Source organism: Chionomys nivalis, chromosome 17 (assembly GCF_950005125.1).
Source record: "Chionomys nivalis chromosome 17, mChiNiv1.1, whole genome shotgun sequence".
NCBI lineage: Eukaryota > Metazoa > Chordata > Mammalia > Rodentia > Cricetidae > Chionomys > Chionomys nivalis.
Window position 1 is genome coordinate 65,500,937 of NC_080102.1, and position 9,137 is coordinate 65,510,073.

Sequence of the window (9,137 nt, forward strand, 5' to 3'; positions counted from 1 at the left end):
CTTGACAAAGAAACGCATGTGCGTTTCTAACTAAAGCTTTCGTGAAATTAATAAACTTTCAAAAGAACGCGATTATCTTTCAAAGTAAAGCTTGTACTGAGAAAAGCAACACTGATATCAGTTGTAACAGTGCTTTCACACACAGCAAACAACTGCTTTACCTTACAAAGAAACGCATGTGTGTTTCTTACTAAAGCTTTCGTGAAATTAATAAACTTTCAAAAGAACGCGATTATCTTTCAAAGTAAAGCTTGTACTGAGAAAAGCAACACTGATCTCAGTTCTAACAGTGCTTTCACACGTAGCAAACAACTGCTTGTCTTGACAAAGAAACGCATGTGCGTTTCTTACTAAATATTTCGTGAAATTAATAAACTTTCAAAAGAACGCGATTATCTATCAAAGTAAAGCTTGTACTGAGAAAAGCAACACTGATCTCAGTTCTAACAGTGCTTTCACACGTAGCAAACAACTGCTTGTCTTGACAAAGAAACGCATGTGCGTTTGTTACTAAAGCTTTCGTGAAATTAATAAACTTTCAAATGAACGCGATTTTCTTTCAAAGTAAAGCTTGTACTGAGAAAAGCAACATTGATCTCAGTTCTAACAGTGCTTTCACACATAGCAAACAACTGCTTGTCTTTACAAAAAGACGCATGAGCGTATCTTACTAAAGCTTTCGTGAAATTAATAAACTTTCAAAGAACGCGATTTTCTTTCAAAGTAAAGCTTGTACTGAGAAAAGCAACACTGAGCTCAGTTCTAACAGTGCTTTCACACGGAGCAAACAACTGCTTGTCTTTACAAAGAAACGCATGTGCGTTTCTTACTAAAGCTGTCGTGAAATTAATAAACTTTCAAAGAACACGATTATCTTAGAAGTAAAGCTTGTACGGAGAAAAGCAACACTGACTCAGTTCTAACAGTGCTTTCCCACATAGCAAACAACTGCTTGTCTTGACAAAGAAACGCGTGTGCGTTTCTTACTAAAGCTTTCGTGAAATTAATAAACTTTCAAAAGAACGCGATTATCTTTCAAAGTAAAGCTTGTACTGAGAAAAGCAACACTGATCTCAGTTCTAACAGTGCTTACACACGTAGCAAACAACTGCTTGTCTTGACAAAGAAACGCATGTGCATTTCTTACTAAAGATTTCACGAAATTAATAAACTTTCAAAAGAATGCGGTTATCTTTCAAAGTAAAGCTTGGACTGAGAAAAGCAACACTGATCTCAGTTCTAAAAGTGCTTTCACACGTAGCAAACAACTGCTTGTCTTGACAAAGAAACGCATGTGGGTTTCTAACTAAAGCTTTCGTGAAATTAATAAACTTTCAAAAGAACGCGATTATCTTTCAAAGTAAAGCTTGTACTGAGAAAAGCAACACTGATATCAGTTGTAACAGTGCTTTCACACGTAGCAAACAACTGCTTTACCTTACAAAGAAACGCATGTGTGTTTCTTACTAAAGCTTCGTGAAATTAATAAACTTTCAAAAGAACGCGATTATCTTTCCAAGTAAAGCTTGTACTGAGAAAAGCAACACTGATTTCAGTTCTAACAGTGCTTTCACACGTAGCAAACAACTGCTTGTCTTGACAAAGAAACGCATGTGCGTTTCTTACTAAATAATTCGTGAAATTAATAAACTTTCAAAAAAAAGTGATTATCTTTCAAAGTAAAGCTTGTACTGAGAAAAGCAACACTGATCTCAGTTCTAACAGTGCATTCACGAGTAGCAAACAACTGCTTGTCTTGACAAAGAAACGCAATGCGTTCCTTACTAAAGCTTTCGTGAAATTAATAAACTTTCAAAAGAACGCAATTATCATTCAAAGTAAAGCTTGTAATGAGAAAAGCATCACTGATCTCAGTTCTGACAGTGCTTTCACACATAGCAAACAACTGCTTTACTTTACAAAGAAACGCATGTGCGTTTGTTACTAAAGCTTTCGTGAAATTAATAAACTTTCAAACGAACGCGATTATATTTCAAAGTAAAGCTTGTACTGAGAAAAGCAACACTGATCTCAGTTCTAACATTGCTTTCACACGTAGCAAACAACTGCTTGTCTTGACAAAGAAACGCATGTGCGTTTCTTACTAAAGCTTTCGTGAAATTAAAAAACTTTCAAAACAACGCGATTATCTTTCAAAGTAAAGCATGTACTGAGAAAAGCAACACTGATCTCAGTTCTAACAGTGCTTTCACACGTAGCAAACAACTGCTTCTCTTGACAAAGAAACGCATGTGCGTTTGTTACTAAAGCTTTCGTGAAATTAATAAACTTTCAAAAGAACGCGATTTTCTTACAAAGTAAAGCTTGTACTGAGAAAAGCAACACTGATCTCAGTTCTAACAGTGCTTTCACAAGTAGCAAACAACTGCTTGTCTTGACAACGAAACGCATGTGCGTTTTTTACTAAAGCTTTCGTGAAATTAATAAACTTTCCAAAGAACGCGATTATCTTTCAAAGTAAAGCTTGGACTGAGAAAAGCAACACTGATCTCAGTTCTAACAGTGCTTTCACACGTAGCAAACAACTGCTTGTCTTTACAAAGAAACACATGAGCGTTTCTTACTAAAGCTTTCGTGAAATTAATAAACTTTCAAAAGAATGCGATTATCTTTCAAAGTAAAGCTTGTACTGAGAAAGCAACACTGATCTCAGTTCTAACAGTGCTTACACACGTAGCAAACAACTGCTTGTCTTGACAAAGAAACGCATGTGCATTTCTTACTAAAGCTTTCGTGAAATTAATAAACTTTCAAAAGAATGCGATTATCTTTCAAAGTAAAGCTTGGACTGAGAAAAGCAACACTGATCTCAGTTCTAACAGTGCTTTCACACGAAGCAAACAACTACTTGTCTTGACAAATAAACACATGTGCGTTTCTTACTAAAGCTTTCGTGAAATTAATAAACTTTCAAAAGAACGTGATTATCTTTCAAAGTAAAGCTTGTACTGAGAAAAGCAACACTGATCTCAGTTCTAACAGTGCTTTCACACGTAGCAAACAACTGCTTGTCTTGACAAAGAAACGCATGTGCGTTTCTTACTAAAGCTTTCGTGAAATTAATAAACTTTAAAAAGAACGCGATTATCTTTCAAAGTAAAGCTTGGACTGAGAAAAGCAACACTGATCTCAGTTCTAACAGTGCTTTCACACGTAGCAAACAACTGCTTGTCTTGACAAAGAAACGCATGTGCGTTTCTTTCTAAAGCTTTCGTGAAATTAATAAACTTTCCAAAGAACGCGATTATCTTTCAAAGTAAAGCTTGGACTGAGAAAAGCAACACTGATCTCAGTTCTAACAGTGCTTTCACATGTAGCAAACAACTGCTTGTCTTTACAAAGAAACGCATGAGCGTTTCTTACTAAAGCTTTCGTGAAATTAATAAACTTTCAAAAGAACGAGATTATCTTTCAAAGTAAAGCTTGTACTGAGAAAAGCAACACTGATCTCAGTTCTAACAGTGCTTACACACGTAGCAAACAACTGCTTGTCTTGACAAAGAAACGCATGTGCATTTCTTACTAAAGCTTTCGCGAAATTAATAAACTTTCAAAAGAATGCGATTATCTTTCAAAGTAAAGCTTGTACTGAGAAAAGCAACACTGATCTCAGTTCTAACAGTGCTTTGACATGCAGCAAACAACTGCTTGTCTTGACAAAGAAACGCATGTGCGTTTCTTACTAAAGCTTTCGTGAAATTAATAAACTTTCAAAACGACGCGATTATCTTTCAAAGTAAAGCATGTACTGAGAAAAGCAACACTGATCTCAGTTCTAACAGTGCTTTCACACGTAGCAAACAACTGCTTGTCTTGACAAAGAAACGCTTGTGCGTTTCTTACTAAAGCTTTAGTGAAATTAATAAACTTTCAAAAGAACGCGATTATCTTTCCAATAAAGCTTGTACTGAGAAAAGCAACACTGATCTCAGTTCTAATGGTACTTTCACACTTAGAAAACAACTGCTTGTCTTGACAAAGAAACGCATGTGTATATTTTACTAAAGCTTTCGTGAAATTAATAAACTTTCAAAAGAACGCGATTTTCTTTCAAAGTAAAGCTTGTACTGAGAAAAGGAACACTGATCTCAGTTCTAACAGTGCTTTCACACGTAGCAAACAACTACTTGTCTTTACAAAGTAACGCATGTGCGTTTCTTACTAAAGCTTTCGTGAAATTAATAAACTTTCAAAAGAACGCGATTATCTTTCAAAGTAAAGCTTGTACTGAGAAAAGCAACACTGATCTCAGTTCTAACAGTGCTTTCACATGTAGGAAACAACTGCTTGTCTTGACAAAGAAACGCATGTGCGTTTCTTACTAAAGCTTTCGTGAAATTAATAAACTTTCAAAAGAACGCGATTATCTTTCAAAGTAAAGCTTGTACTGAGAAAAGCAACACTGATCTCAGTTCTAACAGTGCTTCAACACATAGCAAACAAACTTTCAAAAGAACGCGATTATCTTTCAAAGTAAAGCTTGTACTGAGAAAAGCAACACTGATCTCAGTTCTAACAATTCTTTCACACGTAGCACACAATTGCTTGTTTTTACAAAGAAACACATGTACGTTTCTTACTAACGCTTTTGTGAAATTAAGAAACTTTCAAAAGAAGGCAATTATCTTTCAAATTAAATCTTGTGCTGAGAAAAGGAACACTGGTCTCAGTTCTCACAATGCTTTTAAACGTAGCAAACAACTGTTAGTCTTTACAAAGAAACATGTGCGTTTCTTACTAAAGCATTCTTGAAATCAAAAAACTTTTAAAAGAACGCGATTATCTTTCAAAATAAAGCTTGTACTGAGAAAAGGAACACAGCTCTCAGTTCTAACAATGCTTTCACCCAAAGCAAAAAGCTGCTTGTCTTGACAAAGAAACGCATGTGCGTTTGTTACTAAAGCTTTCGTGAAATTAATAAACTTTCAAAAGAACGCGATTTTCTTTCAAAGTAAAGCTTGTACTGAGAAAAGCAACACTGATCTCAGTTCTAACAGTGCTTTCACACGTAGCAAACAACTGCTTGTCTTTACAAAGAAACGCATGTGCGTTTCTTACTAAAGCTTTCGTGACATTAATAAAGTTTCAAAAGAACGCGATTATCTTTCAAAGTTAAGCTTGTACTGAAAAGAGGAACACTGATCTAAGTTCTAAAAAGCTTTCTTCCAATTAATAAACTTTCAAAGGAACGTGATTATGTTTCAATGTAAAACTTGTACTGAGAAGAGGAACACTGATCTCATTTCTAACAAAGATTTCGTGAAATAAATAAACTTTCAAAAGAACGTGAATATCTTTCAAAGTAAAGCTTGTACTGAGAAAAGGAACACTCATCTCAGTTCTAACAGTGTTTTCACACGTAGCAAACAACTGCTTGTCTTTACAAAGAAACACATGTGCGTTTCTTACTAAAGCTTTCATGAAATTAATAAAATTTCAAATAACGTGATAATCTTTCAAAGTAAAGCTTGTACTGAGAAAAGGAACACTGATCTCAGTTCTAACAATGCTTTCACACGTAGCAAACTACTGCTTGTCTTTACAAAGAAACACATGTGCGTTTCTTTCTAAAGCTTTCGTGAAATTAATAAACTTTCAAAAGAACGAGATTATTTTTCAACGAAAAGCTTGTACTGAGATAAAGAACACTGATCTAAGTTCTAACAATGCTTTCCCACGTAGCAAAGCAATGCTTGTCTTTACACAGAAACACATGTGCGTTTCTTACTAAAGCGTTATTGAAATTAATAAACTCTCAAAAAAACGCGATTATCTTTCGAAGTAAAGCTTGTACTGAGAAGAGGAACACTGATCTCAGTTCTAGCAATGCTTTCACACGTAGCAAAAAACTGCTTGAATTTACAAACAAACACATGTGTTTTTCTTACTAAAGCTTTCGTGAAATTAATAAACTCTCAAAAGAATGGAATTATCTTTCAAAGTAAACCTTGTAATGAGGAAAGGAACACTGATCTCTGTTCTAACAATGCTTTCACACGTAGCAAAAAAATTCTTGTCTTTACAAAGAAACACATGTACATTTTTTTCTAAAGCTTTCGTGAAATTAATAAACTTTCAAAGAACGCGATTATTTTTCAAAGTAAAGCTTGTGCTGAGAAAAGAAACATTGATCTCAGTTCTAACAATTCTTTCACACGTAGCACACAATTGCTTGTTTTTACAAAGAAACACATGTACGTTTCTTACTAACGCTTTTGTGAAATTAAGAAACTTTCAAAAGAAGGCAATTATCTTTCAAATTAAATCTTGTGCTGAGAAAAGGAACACTGGTCTCAGTTCTCACAATGCTTTTAAACGTAGCAAACAACTGTTAGTCTTTACAAAGAAACATGTGCGTTTCTTACTAAAGCATTCTTGAAATCAAAAAACTTTTAAAAGAACGCGATTATCTTTCAAAATAAAGCTTGTACTGAGAAAAGGAACACAGCTCTCAGTTCTAACAATGCTTTCACCCAAAGCAAAAAGCTGCTTGTCTTTACAAAGAAACACATGTGCGTTTCTTACTAAAGCTTTCGTGAAATTAATAAACTTTCAAAAGAACGCGATTATCTTTCAAAGTAAAGCTTGTACAGAGAAAAGCAACACTTATCTCAGTTCTAACAGTGCTTTCATACGTAGCAAACTACTGCTTGTCTTGACAAAGAAACGCATGTGCGTTTCTTACTAAAGCTTTTGTGAAATAAATAAACTTTCAAAAGAACGCGATTATCTTTCCAAGTAAAGCTTGTACTGAGAAAAGCAACACTGATCTCAGTTCTAACAGTGCTTTCACACGTAGCAAACAACTGCTTGTCTTGACAAAGAAACGCATGTGCGTTTCTTACTAAAGCTTTCGTGAAATTAATAAACTTTCAAAAGAATGCGATTATCATTCAATGTAAAGCATGTACTGAGAAAAGCAACACTGATCTCAGTTCTAACAGTGCTTTCACACGTAGCAAACAACTGCTTGTCTTGACAAAGAAACGCATGTGCGTTTCTTACTAAAGCTTTCGTGAAATTAATAAACTTTAAAAATAACCCGATTATCTTTCAAAGTAAAGCTTGTACTGAGAAAAGCAACACTGATATCAGTTCTAACAGTGCTTTCACACGTAGCAAACAACTGCTTTACCTTACAAAGAAACGCAAGTGCGTTTCTTACTAAAGCTTTCGTGAAATTAATAAACTTTCAAAAGAACGCGATTATCTTTCCAAGTAGACCGTGTACTGAGAAAAGCAACACTGATCTCAGTTCTAACAGTACTTTCACACTTAGAAAACAACTGCTTGTCTTGACAAAGAAACGCATGTGCATATCTTACTAAAGCTTTCGTGAAATTAATAAACTTTCAAAAGAACGCGATTTTCTTTCAAAGTAAAGCTTGTACTGAGAAAAGCAACACTGATCTAAGTTATAACAGTGCTTTCACACGTAGCAAAAACTGCTTGTCTTGACAAAGAAACGCATGTGCGTTTCTTACTAAAGCTTTCGTGAAATTAATAAACTTTCCAAAGAACGTTATTATCTTTCAAGTAAAGATTGGACTGAGAAAAGCAACACTGATCTCAGTTCTAACAGTGCTTTCACACGCAGCAAACAACTGCTTGTCTTTACAAAGAAACGCATGAGCGTTTCTTACTAAAGCTTTCGTGAAATTAACAAACTTTCCAAAGAACGCGATTATCTTTCAAAGTTAAGCTTGTACTGAAAAGAGGAACACTGATTTAAGTTCTAAAAAGCTTTCTTCCAATTAATGAACTTTCAAAGGAACGTGATTATCTTTCAATGTAAAACTTGTACTGAGAAGAGGAACACTGATCTCATTTCTAACAAAGATTTCGTGAAATAAATAAACTTTCAAAAGAACGTAAATATCTTTCAAAGTAAAGCTGTACTGAGAAAAGGAACACTCATCTCAGTTCTAACAGTGTTTTCACACGTAGCAAACAACTGCTTGTCTTTACAAAGAAACACATGTGCGTTTCTTACTAAAGCTTTCATGAAATTAATAAAATTTCAAATAACGTGATAATCTTTCAAAGTAAAGCTTGTACTGAGAAAAGGAACACTGATCTCAGTTCTAACAATGCTTTCACACGTAGCAAACTACTGCTTGTCTTTACAAAGAAACACATGTGCGTTTCTTACTAAAGCTTTCGAGAAATTAATAAACTTTCAAAGAACGTGATTATCTTTCAATGAAAAGCTTGTACTGAGAAAAGCAACACTGACTCAGTTGTAACAGTGCTTTCCCGCATAGCAAACAACTACTTGTCTTGACAAAGAAACACATGTGCGTTTCTTACTAAAGCTTTCGTGAAATTAATAAACTTTCAAAAGAACGTGATTATCTTTCAAAGTAAAGCTTGTACTGAGAAAAGCAACACTGATCTCAGTTCTAACAGTGCTTTCACACGTAGCAAACAACTGCTTGTCTTGACAAAGAAAGGCATGTGCGTTTTTTACTAAAGCTTTCGTGAAATTAATAAACTTTAAAAAGAACGCGATTATCTTTCAAAGTAAAGCTTGTACTGAGAAAAGCAACACTGATCTCAGTTCTAACAGTGCTTTCACACGTAGCAAACAACTGCTTGTCTTGACAAAGAAACGCATGTGCGTTTCTTTCTAAAGCTTTCGTGAAATTAATAAACTTTCCAAAGAACGCGATTATCTTTCAAAGTAAAGCTTGGACTGAGAAAAGCAACACTGATCTCAGTTCTAACAGTGCTTTCACATGTAGCAAACAACTGCTTGTCTTTACAAAGAAACGCATGAGCGTTTCTTACTAAAGCTTTCGTGAAATTAATAAACTTTCAAAAGAACGAGATTATCTTTCAAAGTAAAGCTTGGACTGAGAAAAGCAACGCTGATCTCAGTGCTAACAGTGCTTACACACGTAGCAAACAACTGCTTGTCTTGACAAAGAAACGCATGTGCATTTCTTACTAAAGCTTTCCCGAAATTAATAAACTTTCAAAAGAATGCGATTATCTTTCAAAGTAAAGCTTGTACTGAGAAAAGCAACACTGATCTCAGTTCTAACAGTGCTTTGACATGCAGCAAACAACTGCTTGTCTTGACAAAGAAACGCATGTGCGTTTCTTACTAAAGC